The following is a 25,753-nucleotide window of genomic DNA, read 5'->3' as shown; positions in this document are numbered from 1 at the left end:
TGCAGAGACGAGAGGGTTGTCCACGGGGAGAAGAGAGCTAAAGCCCGCAGCGGCCTGAACCCGGATCGTGGGCACAGGCAGCTACATTCTCCTGTGGACAACACTTACATCTCTGCAGGAAGGCAGGCACTGCGTCCTAGACACAGTGTCGCCGGGTCGTGGGCACATAGCCTAAAAGTGAGAAATTTGGCACTACAGCAACAGTTTTGTGAAGTACCTGTGGGTTCAAACTGCTCAAGATACACCTGAATAAAATCCTTGAGGGGCTAGTTTCCAAAATGTGGCTACTTGTGGGGGGGGTTCTGCTGTATAGCTACCTTAGAGGCCCTGCAAATGCAACATAGTGCCTGCAATTTATTTAAACTTGTCCAAAATTCACATGGTAATCCTTCCGTTCCAAACCCTCATACTTGTCTAAACAGAGGTTTTTAGCCACATGTGGGGTACTACTGCACTAATAAGAAATTGAATAACAAACTGTGGGGTCCAATTTTTGGTGTTTCCTCTTGAAAAAGTGAGAAATTTTGTGCTAAAGCAACATATTTGTGAAGCAGAATGAAAAGTTTCAATATGTCCCAAGTTTATCAAATTCTGTGAAGTACCTGTGGGTTCAAAATGCTCACTATACCCCTGAATAAAAGCCTTGAGTGGTATCGTTTCCAGAATGGGATCACTTGTAGGGGAATTCTACTGTTTAGGCACTTCAGGGGCTCTACGAACTCAAGATGGCATCCGCTAATGATTCCAGCCAATTTTACAGTCAAATAGCACACCTTCCCTTTCGAGTCCTGCTGTGCACCCAAACTGTTGATTTCCACCACATATGAGGTATTGGCATACGCAGGAGAAATTGCACAATGTATTGTATGGTGCATTTTTCCTCATACCCTTATGAAAAAAAACTTTCTGGTTTAAGTAACAATTATGTGGTAAATATATATTTTTGTTATTTTCACAACTCAACGTTATAAAATTCTGTGAAGTACTCAGGGGTTTAAGTTGCTCACCGAACATCTAGATACATTTCTTGAGGGGTCTAGTTTTCAAAATAGGGTCACTTGTGGGGGGATTCTGCTGTTTAGGTACCTTAGGAGCCCTACAAATGCAATATGGTGCCCGCAATCTTTTTCAGCCAAATTTGGTTTCCAAAATTTCCTTTCCGAGCAGTCCCATATGTCCAAACAGAGGTTTATGATTGCATGTAGAGTATCACCGCGCTCATAAGAAAGTGGGTAACAAAGTGTGTGGTCCACTTTTTGGCGTAACCTCTTGAAAAAGTGAGACATTTGGTTCTAAAGCAACAGTTTTGTGAAAACAAATTTAAATTTTCAATATGACGGCCTAATGTTATCAAGTTCTGTGACATACCTATAGGTTCAAAATGCTCACTATATCCCTAGATACATTCCTTGAGGGGTCTAGTTTCCAAAATGTAGTTACTCATGAGTGTTTCTGCTGTTTAGGTATCTTAGGGCCCCTTCAAATACAACGTGGTGCCAGCAATCTATTTCAGCCAAATTTGTGTTCCAAAATTCAAATATTGCTCCTTATGTTTCCAGCCTTCCCATTTGTCTAAACAGAGATTTCTGACCACATGTGGGGTTTCAGCGAGCTCAGAAGAAACTAGGTAACACGTTTTGGGGTCCATTTTGTTGCGTTATTTCTTCTAAAAGTGAATAAATTGGGGCAAGAGCAACATTTTTAGGTAAAATGATCATTTTTTTCTTTTTTTCATTTCACATTGCTTTAGTTCCTGTGAAGCACGTGAAAGGTTAATAAACTTCTTGGATGTGGTTTTGAGCACTTCGAGCGATGCCATTTTTAGAATGGTGTCACTTTTGGGTACTTTCTGTCACTTAGGCCTCTCAAAGTCACTTCAAATGTGATGTGGTCCCTAAAAAAATGGTTTTGTACATTTTGTTGAAAAAAATGAGAAATTGCTGATGAACTTTTACCCTTCTAACTTCCTAACCCCAAATTATTTTGTTTCAAAAATTGCGCTGATATAAAGTAGAGATGTGAGAATTGTAACTTATTAACTATTTTGTATGACAACTCTGGTTTAACACTAGAAGTCCCAGAGAGGGGTCATTTAACATTTCTACCTTTGGAACCCAGAGACAGGTCGAATGACCTGAAGGATTTTAGCTAACATCCTATAATCACTGTCTTTTGTTCTGTAATTAAGGCCATTACTGTTGCACCACAGGAGGTTGTTGTTTTCCATTGAGTTTAGCCATTTAGTTTCTAGTTAGTTCTATTCAGTTTATAATCAGTCATTTGACCCTCTTTCAGGACTTCAGGGGGGAGCTCGAAATTTCTTTGACTTCTAGTGTTAAAGGCATAAAAATTAAAAGTTTGAAAATTGCAAAATTTTTGTAAAATTTCCGTTTTTTTTCACAAACAAAAGCAAAAAATATAATTCTAAATGTGCCACTATCATGAAGTACAATATGTCATGAAAAAACAGTCTCAGAATCACTGGAATCCGTTGAAGTGTTCCAGAGTTATAACCTATCAAAGGGACACTGGTCAGAATTCTAAAATTTGGCCTGGGCTTTAAGTACAAAATTGTCTTTGTCCTTAAGAGGTTAATATAATAATATGGATTTTTGAACTATGATAAAAAAGATGACTGATTTTGGCAAATTGTGGAATATGTTTTTTTTTATAGGTTCTGCTTAACTATTCAATAGTGCTGTCAATCACTGATAGTGACATACAGTATACAATGGGGCAATTTGGTCCCATTGGAGCCCCATGACACAATTGTAGGGATCTAATCGATTGTCATGGAAGACAGGGGTGTATTGGAGACCACAGTTGCTGACATCTTAGTCCTCTATATGAATTTTCTCTATATACTGCAATACTTTGGTATTAAAAAATAAATGAATGAATAAATAAATAAATGATCCGAAGTATAAGTTGGTATGTGTTCAGTGGTACAGGCATGTTCACACTGTTGCCATTTCACAGACAAAACCAAAGAGAAAAACACAAAATGAGTACTGTATTTTTCGGAGTATAAGACGCACCTGACCATAAGACGCACCCTGGTTTTAGAGGAGGAAAATAGGAAAATAAAATTTTAACTAAAAAATGTGGTCATGACACAGTGTTATGGGTCGAAGATCTGCTGCTGACACTGTTATGGGGGTAATGTCCCCAAATTCTCTACTAAGGTACCCCATCCTGATAATGATCCTCCTGCCTTGTATATGATCCTGCTCATATACCCCCATCCTGCTCATATACCCCTATCCATCTTGCTCATATACCCCCATCCATCCTGCTCATATACCCCCATCCATCCTGCTCATATACCAGCATCCTGCTCATATACCCCCATCCTGCTCATATACCCGATCCATCCTGCTCATATACCCCCATCCTGCTATATACCCCCTATCCTGCTCATATACCCCATCCTGCTCATATATCCCCATCCATCCTGCTCATATACCCCCATCCTGCTCATATACCCCCATCCATCCTGCTCATATACCCCCATTTTGCTATATACCCCCCATCCTGCACATATACCCCCATCCTGCTCATATACCCCCCATCCTGCTCATATACCCACATCCTGCTCATAATATACCCCCATCCTGCTCATAAAATACCCCCATCCTGGTATATCGCCTGTATCCTATGGCACAGAAAAAAAAATAAACGTTTATTCTCACCTTTCCTCCCTCCCTGCAGCACCGATCATCTTCCTCTCTGTCTCAGCAGCAGCGCCGCTGAGTGGAGCCGTCATCGTTGTCTGCAGCATCGCGATGTGTTCCTGTCTGTGCCGGTCAGCTGATCTGTGTGGACACAAGCGACGCGCACAGCAATGACGTCATTGCTGTGCTCACCGCTCTCTACACAGATCAGCTGACCGGCACAGACAGGAAGACATCGCGATGCTGCAGGGGGACGGCTCCACACACGGTGACGGGTGAGTGTACTGATTCACTGCACCCCGCGCTGATAATGATGCACGGGGAGCAGTGAATACAGCCGCACATGATTACTCCAGGCTGCAGTTGCCAGGGGTGATCATGCGGGCCGGCTGTTAATTATGCACGCACCCCCTGCCCATCACCCCGCCTACCTGTCAGCACCGGCTTCACCGCTTAGAGATGGGCGGGAGGATGGGCGTGCATATGTAATGAGCGGGCCCACGTGGTCACGGCAGGCTGCTACAGCCTGCTCGTGCCCCCGATGACCCGGTCTACCGCAGCACCCTCATTCCCCACAGCCACATTCAGACCATAAGACGCACCCCCCACTTTCCCCCAACATTTGGGGGAAAAAGTGCGTCTTATGGTCCGAAAAATACGGTATATCCCCTTTAGTAGGAAAATAGGTAAAAAATTGTACATGTAAAATACATAGGACAGTAGGTTAACACGGTTGATCAATAAGCGTTTATAGCTATCACAAAGTGTATCTAGTCAGGACAGCCCCACTCTAATATAAAAACCTTACCTTGCGTTAGTGACATCAGTGTGAATAAGGGCAGAGAAGGATAGAGCTCAACTGCAACCACATGTCCATGGGAAGCTATATAGATGAAATGCCTAGATGAAAGAGAGGGACCACGCTATTTGTACAAAGTATAAAAAATACAGAAACAAACTATAAAAATGAGCCAGACCACAGGCAAAAAACATAGGCCGGACAATATTGTTGGCATCTTTCCAAAATTGGGTGTAAATAACTTTGTTTCAAGCATGTGATGCTTGTTTACACTCACCTGTGAAAAGTAATAGGTGTAGGCAAAATGAAAATCACACCTGAAACTAGATAATAAGGGAGGAAGTTGGCTTAATCTTTGGATTGTGTGTCTGTGTGTGCCACACTGAGCATGGAGAAAATAATGAGGAGAAGTGAACTGTCTGAGGACTTGAGAAGTAAAATCATTGAAAAGATACAACAATCTCAAGGTTACAAGTCCATTTCCACAGATCTTGATGTTCCTTTACAACCAATGGCACTGTAGCTAATTTCCCTGGACGTGGCTGGCAAAGGAAAACTAATGAAAAGTTGAATCGTAGGATAGTCCCATCCTGGTCCCCTATTCTATCATTCCACACATGCACAAACGCACCAAACATGTTCAGGTAACCCTAACGACGATGGCGGAACTTCCTCCCATCGCGCTGACGTCAAAGGCAGAGCCGCTTGCCTCTAATTGGCCAGCGCGCTGCCTTTGACAAGCGGTGACAGGAACCAGGAAGTTCCTGCTTCGTTGCTATGGATGCCGATGCCTGGAGTGGAGCGGAGCGGAGCAGAGCGGCGCGGCGCACTACAGGACCCAGGAGGCCGTCGATGAAGTGGAAGGTACACATATTATATGCTCATATTACCTTCCGTTCCACCGCCGGCCTCATGGTACTTGTAGTTCGCCGTGATGTACCCGGGAACTACAAGAACCATGAGGCCGGCGGTGGAACGGAAGGTAAGGTGAGCATAATACTGTATGTGTGTGCGTGCGTGTGTGTTTGTGTGTGTTTGTGCGTACATGTGTGTGTTTGTGTGGACTGAAAGTGCGGGTTAGAGCGTGGTGGATGGACGGAACCGGAAGTGTGTGCAGTGAGGATTTTGCTCGTCCAGCAAAGCTTTCTCATAAAGCGGATTACAAATTTACAGAAAGCTTTGCTTGTTAGGTGAAATTCTCGTTAAGTGGGTTACTCGTTAAGCGAGGTACCACTGTATTCTCAGGATGGAGAGATCCACGTTATGGGGAGCCCCTCAGCCTAACAATATCAGTCATCAGCTGCCCAGAATTGCCGCATACATTAGATGCGACAGTTTTGGGACTGTACCCAGCTCATCCCGATTTGCCCTGGTGCGTTGGCAATCGGGGTAATAAGGAGTTAATGGCAGCCCATAGCTGCCACTAAATCCTAGATTAATCTTGTCAGGCGTCTCCCCAAGATACCTTCCATGATTAATCTGTAAGTTACAGTAAAGAAACACACACACCTGAAAAAATCCTTTATTTGCAATAAAAACCACTAACAAATACCCTCATTCACCACTTTATTCAGCCCGAAAAAGCCCTCCATGTCCATCGTAATCCACGGAGTTCGAGCGTCGCTTCCAGCTCTGCTACATGGAGGTGACAGGAGCTGCAGAAGACACCGCCGCTCCTGACAGCTCCATGCAAAAACATGTATAACTGCAATAATTTTCTGGGAGAAATACCTCACTTTCTGGAACAGTTTTGGGGGCGCCAACTCTTTTGGCCATGACTGTAGTAGTCGTACATGTAAATAACATAGGGGACTAGGTTAACACTGTTTGATCAAAAAGTGTAAAAGCCATACCACCGCGACAGGATGTACCCAGTTGGGACCCTCCTATTCTAGTAGTAAAACCTTCCCTTGCATCAGTGCAATGTGAATGAGGGCAGCAAAGTATGTAGCCCAATTGCAGACACATGTCCATGGAAAGCTGTATAAATAAAATGCTTGACAAAGAACGCAGGCGGCGTTCGAAACGTGTAGCCACATACGGGCTCCCTATTTTTGTCATTGTCATTATATCAAGTTTACGTCCTTAATAAAATTTTGCATACGTTTTTACTATTCCGGAAGCTGGATTCTTCCTCTTTTTCTATTGGACCCTTGCATTGCCAGAGTGCATTCCTTGCATGCCGGTTTTTACCTCAGCTGAGCTGGATCACCTTCCTTTTTCCTCATAAATAAAATGCCTAGCTCAGGTGGCTGCAGTTGGGTCCTGTCCTTCTCTGTCCTTATTTAAATTATATTTATTTATTTACAAAAATAAACATATTTCCATTTAAATTGCCAATTTAATTATAGAAATAACTGGTTCCATGCTTTGCATATTAAAAGTAAGAATAGCTGCACAAAGATAGACATTTGAGCGTGTGTATTGTACTTTTCCACTTTTGAAGAATATAAATTACGCTCTGAAGCTGGGCTTATTACTTTCTTAACTGTACTGCTCTGTCATCAGGGGAGCTGAGAACATTAATTTTACCATTAATAAATTCCTTGTCTCAATTAAACAAATGAAAAGGGAAAACTTGATTTAGCCGTTAGTGGTTCTTTCATTATTTACCAGTCACCACCATGCTTCTACCGCCAGAATAGATAGCTTAATTATTTTGTAACACATGTCTACAACAATGCAGTGACATGTATTAAGGTTAGGAGGTGACGTTTTTGGTGGCAGTGTTGGTAACAATAACTCTCTAGAATTAGTGCTCAGTGTAGATTCTGTTTTTTATTGACAGAGTGAAGTATATTTATTGTTTCTTGTGGGATTGCTGTATGACATGACTATTTGTAATCTTTGGTAATATCATCACAGTCATACTATTACAATGAAAATAGTCTCTTAAAATTCTCTTGCTCTTATATTTTCACATAGCCCTTGTTAAAATGCAGTAAGCTTTTTTTGGCTGGAGAGTATAAGAGAAATTGACATAATCATATATGTCTCACTCTATTATTGGGCGCATGTGGATGGCTGCAGCTTCATATAAGTTCCAGTGACATAATGAAGCATCCAGAGGTATATGGTGTTAGACTGTTCTCCATTTTCATGCTGGGACATAAAAATGGTTTTTCTGTCAGAATTTGTATGACTCTTAGTCATGCTATGACACTTTAGAAATGGCGTTAAATGGTCACTGTACAGGCAAGTATTGATTTGATACTGTCCTAAATAAGCAATCTGTAAATCACTTTATATTTAGATTTTTTTCGTCTTTAAAGTCACTCAACTCTAAAGTACTAAATCATCACAATGTTTATGCCAGAATTATGTTGTAAAAGACTTTCTAATGTTAAGGCCCCGTTACACGCAACGATATATCGCCGGTGTCACAGATTCCGTGACGCACATCCGGCATCGTTAGCGACGTCGTTGCGTGTGACACCAACGAACGGCCGTTAACGATCAAAAATACTCACCTTATCGTTGATCGTTGACACGTCGTTCATTTTTAAAAAATCGTTGATTGTTGAGGACGCAGGTTGTTTGTCATTCCCGAGGCAGCACACATCGCTACGTGTGACACCTCGGGAACGATGAACTACAGCTTACCTGCTGCCGCTGGCAATGAGGAAGGAAGGAGGTGGGCGGGATGCTACGGCCGCTCATCTCTGCCCCTCCGCTTCTATTGGGCGGCCGCTTAGTGACGCCACTGTGACGCCGCACGAACCTCTTTAGAATGGAGGCGGTTCGCCGGCAACAGCGACGTCGCTAGGCAGGTAAGTCCGTGTGATGGTTCCTAACAATTTTGTGCGCCACGGGCAGCGATTTGCCCGTGACGCACAAACGACGGGGGCGGGTGCTTTCACCAGCGATATCGCTAGCGATATAGCTGCGTGTAAAGCCCCCTTTACCGAATTTTTGCACAACACAAGTTGCACAAGAATTTTGTGAGTTTTGGCATCTACATTCCAGTTTTGGTCAGCTGCTCCAAACTAGACAGGGAGGAAGATGACCTGGGGCGGGACGGGACATGGGGAAACCCAACAGGCTAAATAAAAAAAATGGTAGCATTCCTTATGCTAGAAATGTTACTCCAAACTCAAACTGGAGTAACATTTCTGGTGAAGCGCATGGTACCACAGATAAAAAATGCTTAATTCTTTTAGTAACATGCTCCTGTTAATGAATTTGGCACGCCTTAATCCTGCAAGCCCATTATTAAGACTGGAGGGTGAAATATCAATCTTAAGGAATATGGGCCCTTGTGTGTACCTTCTGTTTAACTTGCTGTCCACACTTTGCTGTGAAGTATGATCTGTCTATAGCAGTACATGGATGAAAGACAAGAAGTAGAGTCTTTGTCTCTCTGCTACTGCTGTCCTGTCTCTCAAACTGGATACAGGCATAACAGACAGGTACAAGAAAAAAAAGCAGCTCACTGTTTCATTGAAATTTAGTGGTCATGTGATGTTCAGGAAGCTTGGTGCACTGATCCGTGGGCCAGGTCCCACGAGTAGCAGTAGAGGCAAAACACAAGTGATATAAGATCCAGCTTCAGAATTAGATAATTCAAATTGTACTTTACTCACGTCAATAAAATCAAATGGTGAATCCAAAAAATATTAAAAAAAAACAGGGAAACACGTGGACTATGTGTTATGAATCCCAATGGGATTGTAATCATAGTCTTGGCAAAAAACCCATCGGGGTTCGAAATATATATTTTTAAAATATATTTTTGATTCACCACAGGATTTTATTAAAGATTAAATACATTACAATGTTATCCTATTATCTATTTCTTCATCACATGTTTATTGCCTATATAACAGAGAGGATACATTTTCAGTTCAGGAAAGGCAAGGCATTGGACAATGTCATAAACATAAGCAATGCATGCTAGAAAGTGAGGGTAAAGGATGAAAGGGAGGTACGGCTGCTGTCATCTGGTGGGTTGAGAAGTCTGGGCTAATCCTTGATTTGTTCATTTTGATAAGATTCAGTCTGTCAGCATTTTTCAGTTGACAGGCAGATGCGCCTATTGGTTATTATGCCTCCTGAGGCACTAAAAACTCGCTCAGACAAAACGCTATTGACAGGGCAGGCCAGCACCTCCATTGTTGGCAACCAATAGCTGTACAGCACAGAGGAATAACAAAGGACGTTTGGATGTTTGGCTAGGTACTCCCTAACCATCTTCATAAACGTTTACCTCTTTATCAGAGCACCCTGCATATCAGGACCTCGGTGCTGGGAGGGTCTAATGAAACTGTCCCCAGACATTTGATAGTGTTACCCTGCCTCTGTTGGCTCTGATGTGTCTCCCTCCTCTCTAGTCCTTGGTTGTCTAAAGAATTCTGACCATTAGCATTGCTAGATGGGAATTTTTTTTCACAATTCTGCAACTATGGCCTTCTGGTATTGCATCATTTTTGCAGCCCTCTTTGCCTCAGGAAGGAGAGATGGAAAGTTCTCTTTGTAGCGTGGGTCAAGAAGGGTGCACAAATAGTAATCAGTCTTGCCCGAAATGCATATAACAGTATCATGGGAAAGACAGCGGTACATAAAGTCTGCCATGTGTACTAAACCGCCAACTGGCAAGACCCTGTCCCCACCAGAAGGAGGACTCTCCATCTCCTTTTCCTACTCCCTCTCCTCCTCTTTCTCATCCTCTTCAGGCCATCCAAGAAGCTGGTCTTGGTAGTACCCTCTGAAGCACAGGAGACCATCTCCTGTTCTTCCTCTTCCTCCTCAACAGCCTCCTCCTTATCACCCAGTCTGAGCTGAGAAGATTAGATTTTGCTGGGGCTGGGTAGTATCACACTGTCTTCCTCAATCTCCACCAAAACTTTCTTTAATTGTGAGCAGTGAGCATTTCAGTAGACACATAAGCTGATGGTTACTCTGATTGTGGTGTCATCACCTCTCACCATCTTGGTTGAGTTCTAAATGTTTTGGAGAACCACACAGATGTCCCACATTCATGGCCACTCATCAGTTCTTATGTGCGGAGTATGAGTAAGAATACCGTAGGTATATATGTTGTAGGTGGTAGTCAACTATAACCCTCTGCTGCTCACAAATCCTTGCCAATAAATGTAAATTGAGATCTAGTGCATGGGCAGGTCAGAGAGCTGGCACTTGCAAGCGCTGCTGCAACACTGCCACACCAGCAGCAGCAGCAGATGACTTGCAGAAATGGGTGCACATGCAGCAAACCTTGACAAGTAGCTCAGGCAAATCAATGTAGGTTTTCAAAAGCGCTGAACTACTAAATTGAGCACATGGGCCAAGCATGGTACTTGTGGCAACTTGCCAAGCTTTAGTGTCGCCACCAGTGTACAGCTATTATCGCACAAGACCATGCCTGATTGGAGGTTCAGTGACGACAGCCAGAGATCTGTCGGGTCTGTTAGATATTTCAACAACACTATTGTAGCGTGCTTTTTATTACCTAAAGATATCAGTTGGGCAGAGCCTGTTGCCACTTTGCTGAGGAAGTACTGCAGTGCTTCCAGCTTGCGACTAGTGTTGAGCCACCCTCCTAGTGTTCGAGTTCGGTTCGTCGAACAGCGGCTCCGTTTGACGAACCCCTTCGAACCCCATTGAAAACAATGGCAGGCAAACACAAACACATAAAAACACATTATACATATACACATACAGTTAATAAACATTGCCATTACACTTACAGGTCCCCGCGACGCGTCCTGCACTCTGTCTCCCGCCGCTTTCCCTTCCAATCATCGCTGCGCCCTACCGGTAACCAGCAGACAGCAGCTGCAGAACTACAAGGCTCTGCATACTCCATCCAGGACTGTTTGCAGGAGTTGTTTGCCCCCCCAAAATATTACGTGGGCTTCGCCATGCTTTTGTATACTAGCCAGGTACAGCAGGCAGCTATGGGCTGCCCCAACCCCCAGCTGCCTATTTGTACCCGGATGGGAACCAAAAATATAGGGAAGCCCTTTTTTTTTTTTTAATTATTTCATGAATTTCATGAAATAATTAAAAAAAAAATGACATGGGCTTCGCCCCATTTTTGTGTCCAGCCAGGTGCATCTAGGCAGCTGGGGATTGGAATCCGCAGCGCAGGTGCCCAAGCTTTCTGGACACCCCTGCAGCAAATTGCAGTCTGCGGCCGCCCCAGAAAATGGCGCTTTCATAGAAGCGCCATCTTCTGGCGCTGTATCCAACTCCTCCAGCTGCCCTGGTGACAGGTGGCTCGCTGGGTAATAATGGGGTTAGGACTAGCTGTATATTATCAACTGGCCCTAAGCCCGAAATTCATGGTGTCACGCCAATATTAGACATGGCCACCATGAATTTCTAGTACAGATAAAATAAACACAACACAGAAAAATATTTTTATTAGAAATAAAACACAACACAATTAGTGACTCCATCTTTATTGAAATAAAGAACCCCCCTCCGCAGTAATCCTGGGTAAAGGGTCCCACACCGTTCAATCCGGATCCAATATCATCTGATCGGTTTGCTGGAAGGCAAAGCGATCAGATAATGTGCCAAGGTTCAAGGGCCTGAATCACATGACACAGCAGCTGATTGTATAAACGGCTTTTATACAATCAGCTGATGCATCAGTGCAAAAAAAACCAAACAAACAAATTTTACACTTTTGTGCAGACTCCTGTCCGACAGCAGCAGTTGATAGTTTAGTGGGTTGGGCGGTAAAAAGCCGGCCACGCCGCTCAACTTATAGTGTCAGCTGATGCCGTCAGGTGACCGCATCAGCTGATCATTGCCAGGTCTGAGAGAGAGAAAAGAGAGAGAAAAGAGAGAAAAAAGAGAGAGAAGAGGGAGAGAGAGAGAGAAGAGAGAGAGAAGAGAGAGAAGAGGAGAGAGAAGAGGAGAGAAGAGAGAGAGGAGAGAGATAGAAGAGAGAAAGAAGAGAGAGAGGAAGGAGAAGAGAGAGGGAGAGGGAGAGAAGAGAGAGAAGAGAGAGAGAAAGGAGAGAAGAGGATAGAAGAGATAGAGAGATGAGAGAATGGAGAGAGAGAGGAGAGAGAGGAGAGAGCAATGCAGCCTCATTCCGTGAACTGCTCCGATTTTAGAGGTGTGTCCCACAGCTCACAGCTGATGTGCGGCACCTCCCTTCAGTGCATAATTAAATTATAACTATAAATAAATAATAATTATAATTTAAAATAAATTAAATTCTTTACAGGACGGCCAGGACTTGAACTCATGAACTAATTCTCTTTAGGCAGTAGTTCTAACCATTGAGCCACTGGCTCTAATGACAAGCATATGAAGATTTGGTAGTCTTGACCTCTGTTTTGCACTTGAGAATCCAGAAGTGGATTATTCAGCTACAAAGAGGAGAGAGAGAGGGAAAAAGAGAGAAAAAGAGAGAGCAAAGAGAGAAAACGAGAGAGAGAAAAAGAGAGAGAAAGAGAGAGAGAAGGAGAAGAGAGAACAAGAAAGAGAAAGAGAGAACAAGAGAGAGAAAAAGAGAGAAAAAGAGTAGAGATGAGCGAACCGGTCGCGGTTCGGCTCGAGGTCGGTTCGCCGAACGGGGTCCCGTTCGAGTTCGGTTCGTCGAACGTTCGACGAACCAAACTCGAACCTATAGGCTATAATGGGAGGCAATCACAAACACATAAAAATGCATTATAAATGTACACAAACAGTTAATAAACATTGCCATAACACTTACCAGTCCTCGCGATCCCTTCTGCACTGTCTCCTGCCGCTATTCCATCCGATGATCGCTGAATCCTCCCGGTGACGGCACTGCCAGCAAAGATGCAGGACCTATCATGACGTCAAAATAGCCATGTGACCAGTCACGTGGCTATTATCTCATTGGCTACAGACTGGTCACATGACTATGACGCGTCATGTAGGACCTGCGAGTGCATCTCTCCGGTACACGGTGCACATATGTGTATCGCCGTGTACCGGCGACATGCTCTAGCACACGGTCAACTCCCCGTTCCGTTAGGGACCGGCTGACACAGCCGGTCATTAACGGAGATCACATTTGCCATAGCAACGCAGTTAGCGGTGACGTCACCGCTAACCGCGGCTCCGAGAGCACCGTTGCTATGGTAACGCGTCTGTCAGCGTTACCGATGTTACCGCTGACAGCCAGCACTGATCACTCACGGAGTAAAGGCTGCACGCTGCTTCCCGATTGTAGTGAGGATTGTAGTGAGGATGAGGTTCCCCAGCCCCAAGTGATGAGCTGGTGAACCTCATCCTCACTACAATCGTCACTTCTACTACACCAGTGAGGATTGTAGTGAGGATGAGGTTCCCCAGCCCCAAGTGATGAGCTGGTGAACCTCATCCTCACTACAATCGTCACTACTACTACACTAGAAAGAAAGAAGACAGAAGAGCAGGATCGTGGAAGGGCTGACAGGGGGTAATAAAGATGGAGTCTCTAATGTGTCTGTGTATTTATTTCTATTAAAGTATTTTTTCTCTGTGTGGTGTTTTTTTTTAACCCTTTATTGGAGATTCTTAATGGCCGGGTTAAACGTGCCTGACATTAAGAATCTCTGGCTTAATACTGGCTAGTAAAACAAAGCCAGTATTAACTCATGATTACCCAACAAGCCACCCGGCTCCAGGGCTGTTGGAAGAGTTGGATACAGCGCCAGATGATGGCGCTTCTATGAGAGCGCCATTTTCTGGGACGGCTGCGGACTGAAATCCGCAGAAGAGGCGCCCAGAAACCTCGGGCTAACCTGTGCTGTGGATTCCAATCCCCAGCTGCCTAGTTGTACCCGGCTGGACACAAAAATGGGGCGAAGCCCACGTCATTTGTTTTTTAATTATTTCATGAAATAAGTGAAATAATTAAAAAAAAACGGGCTTCCCTATATTTTTGGTTCCCAGCCGGGTACAAATAGGCAACTGGGGGTTGGAGGCAGCCCGTGGCTGCCTGCTGTACCAGGCTAGCATACAAAAATATGGCGAAGCCCACGTCATTTTCTTGGTGGGCAAAAAACTTCTGCATACAGTCCTGGATGGAGTATGCTGAGCCTTGTAGTTCTGCAGCTGCTGTCTGCTCTTCCCCATACAGACAGACAGCAGCTGCAGAACTACAAGGCTCAGCATACTCCATCCAGGACTGTATGCAGAAGTTTTTTGCCCCCTGAAAAAATTATGTGGGCTTCGCCATATTTTTGTATGCTAGCCAGGTACAGCAGGCAGGTACGGCTGCCCCCAACCCCCAGTTGCCTATTTGTACCCGGCTGGGAACCAAAAATAAAGGGAAGCCCTTTTTTTATTATTTCATGAATTTCATGAAATAATTAGAAAACAAATGACGTAGGCTTCGCCCCATTTTTGTGTCCAGCCAGGTACAACTAGGCAGCTGGGGATTGGAATCCGCAGCACAGGCTGGCCTGAGCTTTCTGGGTCCCACTGCTGCGAATTGCAGTCTGCAGCCGCCTCAGAAAATGGCATTTTCATAGAAGCGCCATCTTCTGGCGCTGTATCCAACTCTTCCAGCACCTGCCTGCTATACCTGGCTAGCATACAAAAATATGGCGAAGCTCACGTCCTTTTTTTGTAGTTTTTTGGCAAAAAAAATAAAAAATCCTTCCCTGGATTTTCCATTGCCAGTGAAGGTAACACCAAGCAGTGGGGGTTAGCAGCCAGTTGCTGCTTGGATTACCTTTAGCTAGCAATACAAAAAATGCAGCGGGAGCCCATATATATTTTTTTTAATTATTTATTTAAATAACTAAAAATAAAATGGGCTTCCCTGTATTTTGATTGCTGGACATCACAGTGCTGTAAAAATAAATCTTTAAAAAAATGACGTAGCGCTCCGCGGTATTTTTGATTCTCAGCGCAGATAAAGCAGACAGCTATGGGTTGCCACCCCCATCTGCCTGCCGTTACCTTGGTTGGCAATCAAAATACAGGGAAGCCCATTAATTTTTTCTATTTAAAAAATAGTTTAAAAAAAAATGACGTTGGGTCCCCCCATTTTTGATAGCCAGCTAGGGTAAAGCAGACGGCTGTAGCCTGAAAACCACAGCTGGCAGCTTTACCGTGGTTGGGGATCCAATGTGGAGGTCCCCTCAGGCTCTTTTTTATAATTATTTTATAAATATTAATAATTACACAATAAAAGTAGGGTCCCCCCCAAATTGGATCACCAGCCAAGGTAAAGCGGACAGCTGTGGTCTGGTATTCTCAGGGTGGGAAGGTCCATAGTTATTGGGCCTTCACAGCCTAAAAATAGCAGGCCGCAGGCACCCCAGACGTGGCGCATCCACTAGATGCGCCAATCCTGGCGCTTCACCCCAGCTCATCCCGTGCCCTGGTGCAGTGGCAAACGGGGTAATAAATCGGGTTGATACTAGCTGTAAAGTAACCTGAGATCAAGCCCAGCAGTTTGTGATGTCATGGCGTCTATTAGATACCCAACATCATAAACTGTCAGTACTAACAAAAAAAAAAAATCGACAAAAGAAATTTATTTGAAAAAACAGTCCCCAAAACATTTCTTCTTTCACCAATTTATTGTAAGAAAAAAAAATAAAGGGGTCCCACGACGACTCTGGACCGTCTAGAATATGGGGGGAGACACTCAGGGAACGTATCCCCCATTTTCTAGGAGTGCGGACCCTTCATGTGAGGAGTGTGGGTGCAATGAATCTGCACTCACTCTTCTCGGGTCCACAGCAGCAGAGTCCATGTCGTAATGGTTGCTACCAAAGCTGCAATGCCCTGCTCATGAGGTAAGGGCATGCCTAATCAGGAGAACTACTGTAGAGGAAGCTCTGCTCACTGGTATATAGGTGCTCAGAGGTAATAATAGATAAAATTAGTGAGTAACCTCGGCACTCTAAATCTCCCAGACTAAGTCAGTAAGTCACAATGGATAGTAATGCAAAATCACTCTTTATTGGTCCTTATTAAGAAAATTTTTTTTTTCATAAGCATATATGTTTTTGTCCAAAACAAGTTACAAATGACGTTTCGGCCTGAGCCTTCGTCAGATTGGACTTATCTGCATGTAATCATGAAAAATGACAATAATCAGTATCACATAAGAGTGAGAGAACAATAACATAAACTCGAACAATGTAGAGGTACAATTGGGATGCAGCAAAAAAATTGCAACACAGCAAGAAATGAAACACATGATACAAATGTCATAATACAGTACAAGGACAATATAGTAATGACAAATATGGGGTCAGAGTAGGCTTAGACAGCTCTGGTACGAAAGAGATGTCAATCATAAAGTAATATGTGCAGTAGGTGTAGAGCTACAGTATGCATGGCAGAGCTAATGGGTAGACCGACCATAGAAAAAGAACGGAGAAAAAGTGGAGAAAAAGGGGAGAAAAAATGGTGAAAAAAATGTAGAAAAAGTGGAGAAAAATGTAGAAAAAGTGGAGAAAAAGTGGAGCACCCTTTGGTGCCTTTCATGTGGCACTAAGGGGTGCTTAGCTTTGTATTTAGACAAAAAAATGAAAACAAAAAAAAGACGTAGGGTTCCCCCTAGTTTTGTAGCCAGCTAGGGTAAAGCAGACGGCTGCAGCCTGCAGACCACAGCTGGCAACCTCACCTTGGCTGATAATCCAAAACTGAGGGCACCCCACGCTGTTATTTTAAATTAAATAAATAATTAAAAAAAAAAAAACACGTAGGGGTCCCCCAAAATTGGATCACCAGCCAAGGTAAAGCAGACAGCTGGGGCCTGATATTCTCAGACTAGGGAGGTCCATGGTTATTGGACTCTCCCCAGCCTAAAAATAGCAGGCCGCAGCTCATCCCGCGCCCTGGTGCGGTGGCAAACGGGGTAATATATGGGGTTAATACCAGATGTGTAATGTCACCTGGCATCAAGCCCTGGGGTTGGTGAGGTCAGGCGTCTATCAGATACCCGACATCACCAACCCAGTCAGTAATAAAAAAAAATAGACGACAAACACATTTTTATTTGAAAAAATACTCCTCAAAACATTCCCTCTTTTACCAATTTATTAGAATGAAAAACAAATCCAGGTCTGGTGTAATCCAAGGGGTTGCCATGACGATCCACACTGTCCCAGTCAATGAAGAGCAGGATGTTCCCCATTGGCTGGGAGAGCAGTGCAGTGACCTGAGCTAACATCAATGGGTCAGCCCAGGTCACTGCAGGGGATGACAAGTGCTGCTGTCAGCGAGGTACATTACCTGCGCTGATCTCCAGCACACTGACAGCCCCTGTCACTGAGTTCAATGATCGCCGCTTTCACACCAAGTATCGCGAGAGGCCCGTGACGTCACCGCTAGTCAGTCTCGGGTCGGAAGCGAGAGAAGGTGATGTGACAAGCGGCGGCCATGGAGGACAGTGATAGCGCTGAGGTCGGGATGGCGGGACTTCATCACCGCAGGTAAGCCGAGCAGGACCATGTGTGTGTGTGTGTGTGTGTATGTATGTGTACATGCTGCGGGCAGGAGGGGGCGGAGCGAGCTGAACGGGGAAGTGTGGGCTTCCAGCACGTAACTAGGATAAAACATCGGGTTACTAACCAAAGCGCTTTGCTTGGATACCCGATGTTTATCTTGGTTACCAGCTTCTGGCAGGCTGCCAGCGATGGCTCCTGCACACTGTAGCTGTAAAAAGCCCTGCTTTTTGCTGCTAGAACCGTTCTCGAACGTATCTAGAACTATCGAGCTTTTGCAAAAAGCTCGAGTTCTAGTTCGATCTCGAACAGCCCCCAAAATCACTCGAGCCTAGAACTGGAGAACCTCGAACCTAGAACCGCGCTCAACTCTAAAAAAGAGAGAGAGAGAAGAGAGAGGGGATAGAAGAGAGAGAGGAGAGGGACAAGAGAGAGAGAGAACAGAGAGAGAAGAGAGGGAGGAGAGAGAGAGAGGGAGAAGAGAGAGGGAGGAGAGAAGAGAGAGAGACGAGAGAGCAATGCAGCCTCATTCCGTGAACTGCTCCGATTTTAGAGGTGTGTCCCGCGGCTCACAGCTGATGTCCGGCTCCTCCCTCAGTGCATAATTAAATTAAATTAAATTATAATTATAAATAAATAATAATTATAATTTTAAATGAAAAATAAATTATTTTCTTTGCCGGGGCAGCCAGGACTTGAACTCATGCTTCTTAGCCAGTTACTCTAACCATTGGGCATAGGAAGATTTGGTCATCTTGACGTCTGCATTGCAGAGTGAAGTCTCAGGTGACAGTGCGGCTCACTTCAGGTGCTGCGTGGAGAGGACACAAAGAGCTTGTGTTCTACAGCACTCCCTGTCATCTTCATGTAGCAGAGCTGAAAGCGTCGTGTGGATTACTTCGGATCTGGGTTGTTGTTTGGGGATTAATAAAGAGGTAAATGAGGTTTTTTTTTTTCTTTTATTCCAAATAAAGGATTTTTCTTTGTGTGTGTTTATTTACTTTCACTTACAGGAGAGAGAAGAGGAGAGAAGAGGAGAGAAGAGAGAAAGAAGAGGGAGAGGAGAGAGAGGAGAGAGCAATGCAGCCTCATTCCGTGAACTGCTCTGATTTTAGAGGTGTGTCCCGTGGCTCACAGCTGATGTCCGGCACCTCCCTTCAGTGCATAATTAAATTAAATTATAACTATAAATAAACAATAATTATAATTTAAACTCTTTACCTGGACAGCCGGGACTCGAACTCATGAACTAATTCTCCTTAGGCAGTAGCTCTAACCATTGAGCCACTGTCTCTAATGACAAGCATAGTAAGATTTGGTAGTCTTAACCTCTGTTATGCACTTGAGAATCCAGAAGTGGATTAATCACATACAAAGAGGAGAGAGAGAGGGATAAAGAGAGAATAAGAGAGAGAGAGAGAAAAAGAGAGAGAGAGAGAAAGAGAGAGAGAGAAGGAGAAAGAGAGAAAAAGAAAGAAAAAAAAAGAAAAAGAGAGAAAAATAGAGAGAAAAAGAGAGAGATAAGTGAGAGGAGATAGAGAGGAGAGAGAGAAGAGAGAGAGAAGAGAGAGGAGAGAGAGAGGAGAGAGAGAAGAGAGCAATGCAGCCTCATTCTGTGAACTGCTCCGATTTTAGAGGTGTGTCCCACGGCTCACAGCTGATGTCTGGCTCCTCCCCTCAGTGCATAATTAAATTAAATTAAATTATAATTATAAATAAATAATAATTATAATTTAAAATGAAAAATACATTAATTTCTTTACTGGGGCGGCCGGAACTTGAACTCATAAACTAATGTTCTTTAGCCAGTAGCTCTAACCATTAAGCCACTGCCTCTAATGAGAAGCATAGGAAGATTTGGTCATCTTGACCTCTGCATTGCAGAGTGAAGTCTCCGATGACAGCGCGGCTCACTTCAGGTGCTGCGTGGAGAGTAGCAGAGCTGAAAGCGTCGTGTGCATTACTTCGGACCTGGATTGTTGTTTGGGAATTAATAAAGAGGTAAATGAGGGGTTTCTTTGTCTTTTATTCCATATAAAGGATTTTTCGTTGTGTGTGTTTATTTACTTTCACTTACAGGTTAATCATGGAAGGTATCTCGGGGAGACGCCTGCCATGATTAACCCCTTATTACCCCGCTTGCCAATGCACCAGGGCAATTCGGGATGAGCTGGGTAGAGTCCCGGGACTGCCACATCTAATGGATGTGGCAATTCCAGGCGGCTGCTGGGTAATATTGTTAGCCTGGTGGGCTCCCCATAACATGGCGCTCCCCATCCTGACAATACCAGCCTCCAGCCGTGTGGCTTTATCCTGGCTGGTATCAAAATTGGGGGGACCGCAGTTTGTTTGTTTTTTTAAATCACTTATTTATTTATTTTACTGCACGATATAGACCCGCCCGCCGGCTGCTGTGATTGCTTGCAGTGAGACAGCTGTCACTCATCGTGGGGGCGTGTCTGACTGCAACCAAACATGGGCGCCGGTGGGCGGGGAAAGCAGGGAATACCTGATTGAATAATGAAGCGGCAGCCATTTTCAAAAGAGGAAAAGCCGCCGGAGATTTGTTACAGCCGTGCAGCCTCGCGCCTGTGATCGGTGAGTAGGAAAGAGAGAGGGATTGTGCTGGGGATGCAGTACGCATGCAAATACACAACGTGCGCACATAGCCTTACTGTGAAAAGCCATGCTTTTGGTGATCGAACCGTTATCGAACGGTAACTCGAACTGCCGAACTTGAAGCAAATCGTTCGAGTTCGTCGAACGACTCGAACACCCCCCAAAATGACTCGAATTTGAAATTGGTGAACCGTTCGAATTGAACATCACTCAACTCTACTTGTGACTGAGAGGGATGACAATTCAGAGATCGAAAATGAGATTGAGAAAGAAGAGGGGGTACAGGAACTGGTGTAGGAGGTGGGGGAAACTATGATGGAACTAAGACCCGCAATTCTAGATGCTTGTAGCACGTGTGCCATCCCAGGGTCTGACTCGGTCCCGGACTTCCCAAGGTTCACCCAGTATGCCATCAGGGAAATGTAGCAAACCTGGCCACAAGCATTTGTCCATGTTTGGGTGCTTAAATGGACCTTCCCAGTCACTGCATTGGTCAGGGAACAGGTGATGCTATGGGACACTTTCCTGTCTAAGGCTGGCATGGCACACCAGGAGAAATAGTGGTGGTTACAGACTGATTACTGAGGGATGGTAACTGCCATCAGGTTGTGAAAAGCCTCAGTGTCTACAAGCCTAAACATCAACATTTCCAGAATAAGCAGTCTTGAAATATGGCTGTTTAGTGTTTGGCCCTCTGGGTGAATGCCTGGGTATTTCCACTTGCATTCCAAGGCTTGTGGCACAGACAGCTGAGTGCTGCACTGGGCCAGGGAAGTGGATGTGGTTGCTGATAGTGGTTTTGAATGTTCAAAGACATGTGCAGGGCTAGATGCATCCGTACCTGTATCATAGACAGCGGAAAGGCAGTTGTATCACCCACAGACAGTGATTGTGGACCCATGCTTTTCACCCACCTACTCAGGTGCTTGGATAACATGTGCCTGAGCATGCTGGTGGTGGTCAGACTAGTAGTGGTCTGGCCCCTGCTGATCTTTATATGACACAGGTTACAAATCACCCTTTTCTTGTCTTCTGCACTTTCCATAAAAAAACACCAGACTGAGAAACACCTAACCTTTGCCTGGGATCTTGCGCTTAGGAGTGCTCTGGAAAACAAGTGTCCGCCTTCTCCCCCTGGCCATCCCACTGCCTCTTCCTGCCTGTTGTGGTGCTGTGAATCCCTCCCCCTCTGCATTGCTGTGCTTGCTCTGCATGCCACTTTGCCAAGTAGGGTCAGTGACTTCATCATCCACCACCTCTTTTTCCACTTATGCACTTTGGTACTCCTCCTAATTTTTAGGCTTTTCATGACTTCTTAAGCAAATGTGTCTCATCATCATCCACCTCTTGAAACAGTAATTTCCATACCCCAACACAAATTTCATCTGATCATGGCTGTTCAAAAATTTGGCCACCATCACACACAATCTCCTCAAGTCCCTTGAAACGTGCATGGTGAAAGGCCAGAAGAAGCCATAAATGGTAAGGTAAAGAACTTCTTGCAGTGTCCAAGTGTGGGTTAATTTGTCTCCTGGGATTCGCCATGGTAAGAGGAAGGATGATCAGGGTAATGTTTATGTGGTCCAGACTCCTGGCTAGTGAGACTGGACCATCTGGAAGACAGGGTGGTGCTGAGAAATAGACTGGAAGCATTATCTTCCATCCAACCCACAACCTGCTTGCACTGTTGTAGTATCAATAGTGGTGTCATGCTCTCCCCTTCAAAAGGGGACAGAAAGCTAGGTCTAGATGTTGCATGTGTTTTTGGTGTGCTCCAGGAGCAGGTTCAGTTGCCGTTGTCCACAGCCTCTGCGTGTACCACCAACAGCAGGATGTCCACTTCCCCATCACTTACCGCACACCTTGCAAATTTTAAATATGTACTCAACTTAGAGCAGTATTATTAGAGAATAGAACCTAATAAACTTCTCACAACATAACTCCACATCAAACTCCATGGCACCCAAATGTATCTCAAGGCTCTGGCCAACTGGTCCAGGAAACCATTATCTATACCCCATTTCCGTGAGATGGCTGGATTGTCATTGTAAATAAGCACTTGTACCTTGCCCCCCCCCCCCATAACTCATTATAGATTGTAAGCTCTCACGAGCAGGGCTGTCTTTCATTTTTCCCTCTAAATATTGTATTTTCTATAACTGTTACTTGTTTGTATATGATCCTCCTGAATTGTAAAGCGCTGCGGAATATGTTGGCACTATAGAAATAAAGATTATTATTATTATTTAAATTAACCCTGAAAAGGAATGTTGGTTGTACGTTCGAGCACCAAAAACTGTAATGCAATAAACCCTGCCTAAATGCCTCTAATACACTATCCCTACTCCAAAAGCTAACCATACATTAATTTCAGACTAAGAGCAGTAATTTTTGAGAATATAATTATTTAAATTAGCCCTGAAAAAGACTTATGTTGGATGTGGCAGCACCAAAGACTGTAATGCAATGAACCCTGCCTAAATGCCTCTAGTACACTATTCTTGCTACAGAACCAACCCTAGACTAATTGCAGACTAAGAGCAGTATTGTTAGAAAATAAAATGTTGCACCATCAGGTACTGTAACCCACAGAACTCTGCCTAAATGTCTCTAATATGCTGTCCATAGTCTTGCAGCTAACCCTATATTTATTACAGCTAAGAGCGGTATTATTATAGAATATAATCTATTTAAATTAGCCCTGAAAAGAACTGTTAGTTGTACGTTATTTATTCAAATTAATGGTAGAAAAATATACGACACCAAATATCTGACATAGACACGAAAACACAGTGATCAAATACGGCCTAGTGGAGAGCAGAGGGAGCGTGCAAAGATAGATAGTTGATAGTTTAATGGCTCTCAGTGAACTAGGAGGGACTACAATACTCCTCAACTCCTCCTGCCTACTTGCGGAGAGTGTTGTAAAGTTTTGAACACTCCCCGCTCCGGGTGGCTGTCCCTATATATCCCTGTACTCCACTGACCTATACCACCACCACCAGGTGCATTGTGAGACGACCAGGACAACATATAATATATTAAAATCTGTTGGTTCCTGACTAGGATTGCAGACTATGCTGCAGTCCAGATACTGTAGACAGCAGTTTAGGACAGAGCTGATGGGCCCGACAAGACCGGTACCCACAGCTCCTCCCGACGTGTTTCCCCCCCTCCTAAATAAATGTTCGGGGGTTCATCAGGGGTGATTTAGCCAACAAACACCTGTGAAATAGACAAAAACAGACAGTTGGTGTCTTTCAATATAAAATCCAACCAATCTCCAAGAAATCCCCTTTACCTACAAGACTTACTTGGAACTGCATCCAAGTGTGATGTAATAACAGCAGCAGGATATGCTTGTACAATATAGCTTGATACCATCAACACAGAGGACTACAGGTGTCCCCCTGGAATTAAATATAGTTACACAGCATGTTAGTCATTGTGCCTCCAAAGTATCTCTGCACCATGCAGTAATCACACCTATCAGTGTATTTGTGCCACTACCTTCTTAGGTCCACTTTTCTTCTCCTCCAACATGTAGTATTAGTGTTGTTCCGTATCTAGCATCACCATATCTACATAGACAGTACAGACAATAAATATATGAGTCTATGTTTTAAAGCAGGGGTGGGGAACCTCCGGCCCGCGGGCCGCATGCGGCCCGCCATGACCTTTTATGTGGCCCCCGGGCAGATTCCCGGGGGAGGCAGTGCTGGTGCTGTCACCGGAGTTTGCTGCCGCCGGCCCTTTAAATCCACACATTGCTGTTTGTGCTGCAATGTGTTCTCCCGTCGGCCAGTGCCAATTGTGGGCGGGTCCACAGCAGCCTCACAGTTTCTAGCCTTGTGTGTCTGCCCCCTGCCCTCCGGAGATCAGTGCCTGCCTTCTCCTTCAAGTTCTGATGCAGTGTCCGGCTCCTGCACTCCGGTGATGTGAGTGCAATGCTGCTGTGAGTCCAGCGCCGACCCTCTGCTGCTATGTGCCCTGCCCAATGCTTTGTGCCTCCCCACACCAGTTCTGTAAACCCTCTCCCCCAGAGTTGCATGAAACTCTCAGCGCAGTGTGGCCCCCAATGTCCTGTGTGCACCCCTCCCCCAGTCCTGTGTGCAGCCCCCCAATGTCCTGTGTGCAGCCCATCACCCAGTAGTCCTGTTTGCACCCCCCCAATCCTGTGTGCACCCCTCTTCCAGTCCTGTGTGCAGCCCCCCAATGTCCTGTGTGCACCCCCCACAATTCTATGTGCAGCCCATCACCCAGTCCTGTGTGCACCCCCCAGTCCTGTGTGCACCCCCCCAGTCCTGTGTGCACCTCCCCAGTCCTGTGTGCACCCCCCCAGTCCTGTGTGCACCCCCCCAGTCCTGTGTGCACCCCCCCAGTCCTGTGTGCACCCCCCCGTGATGTCTGTGCAGCCCCCCCGTGATGTCTGTGCAGCCCCCCCCGTGATGTCTGTGCAGCCCCCCCCAGTGATGTCTGTGCAGCCCCCCCCGTGATGTCTGTGCAGCCCCCCCCCAGTGATGTCTGCAGCCCCCCCCAGTGATGTCTGCAGCCCCCCCCCAGTGATGTCTGTGCAGCCCCCACAGTGATGTCTGTGCAGCCCCCACAGTGATGTCTGTGCAGCCCCCACAGTGATGTCTGTGCAGCCCCCCACAGTGATGTCTGTGCAGCCCCCCACAGTGATGTCTGTGCAGCCCCCCACAGTGATGTCTGTGCAGCCCCCCACAGTGATGTCTGTGCAGCCCCCCACAGTGATGTCTGTGCAGCCCCTCACAGTGATGTCTGTGCAGCCCCCCCACAGTGATGTCTGTGCCTCCCCACAGTGATGTCTGTGCCTCCCCACAGTGATGTCTGTGCCTCCCCACAGTGATGTCTGTGCCCCCAGCCCCGCGTGTGGTGTCTGTGCCCCCAGCCCCGCGTGTGGTGTCTGTGCCCCCAGCCCCGCGTGTGGTGTCTGTGCCCCCAGCCCCGCGTGTGGTGTCTGTGCCCCCAGCCCCGCGTGTGGTGTCTGTGCCCCCAGCCCCGCGTGTGGTGTCTGTGCCCCCAGCCCCGCGTGTGGTGTCTGTGCCCCCAGCCCCATGCCCCCAGTTAATTAATTGCTTCACCCAATATAGCAGGGTCATTTAAACATTGATAATTTTGTGCGGCCCCCGAAGGTTGGTAGAAATTTCCAAATGGCCCCCGACAGAAAAAAGGTTCCCCACCCCTGTTTTAAAGTAACATCTCTCCACATCATACCATGAAGATGGTGTCTTGTGGTATCTAATACTAGAACAGAG

The 25,753-nt window shown here is 45.3% G+C and overlaps 1 protein-coding gene and 1 long non-coding RNA gene across 4 annotated transcripts in view; one reads left to right on the top strand and one right to left on the bottom strand.

The window, feature by feature from the left end:
• The window catches only part of GRM4 (glutamate metabotropic receptor 4), a 760,688-nt gene that overhangs the window by 262,036 nt on the left and 472,899 nt on the right, over positions 1-25,753 (top strand). The gene's annotated exons all lie outside the window — the stretch shown is intronic.
• LOC142291393 (uncharacterized) lies at positions 23,649-24,054 on the bottom strand. The gene is made up of 3 exons (XR_012750476.1): positions 23,985-24,054; positions 23,789-23,884; positions 23,649-23,699 (listed from the first exon to the last, which is right to left on the bottom strand). It is a non-coding gene; the product is annotated as an uncharacterized LOC142291393 (long non-coding RNA).

Source organism: Anomaloglossus baeobatrachus, chromosome 2 (genome assembly GCF_048569485.1).
Source record: "Anomaloglossus baeobatrachus isolate aAnoBae1 chromosome 2, aAnoBae1.hap1, whole genome shotgun sequence".
NCBI classification, from domain to species: domain Eukaryota; kingdom Metazoa; phylum Chordata; class Amphibia; order Anura; family Aromobatidae; genus Anomaloglossus; species Anomaloglossus baeobatrachus.
Note: the sequence above shows the minus strand (reverse complement) of the source record. Positions and strands in the feature narration are given on the sequence as shown.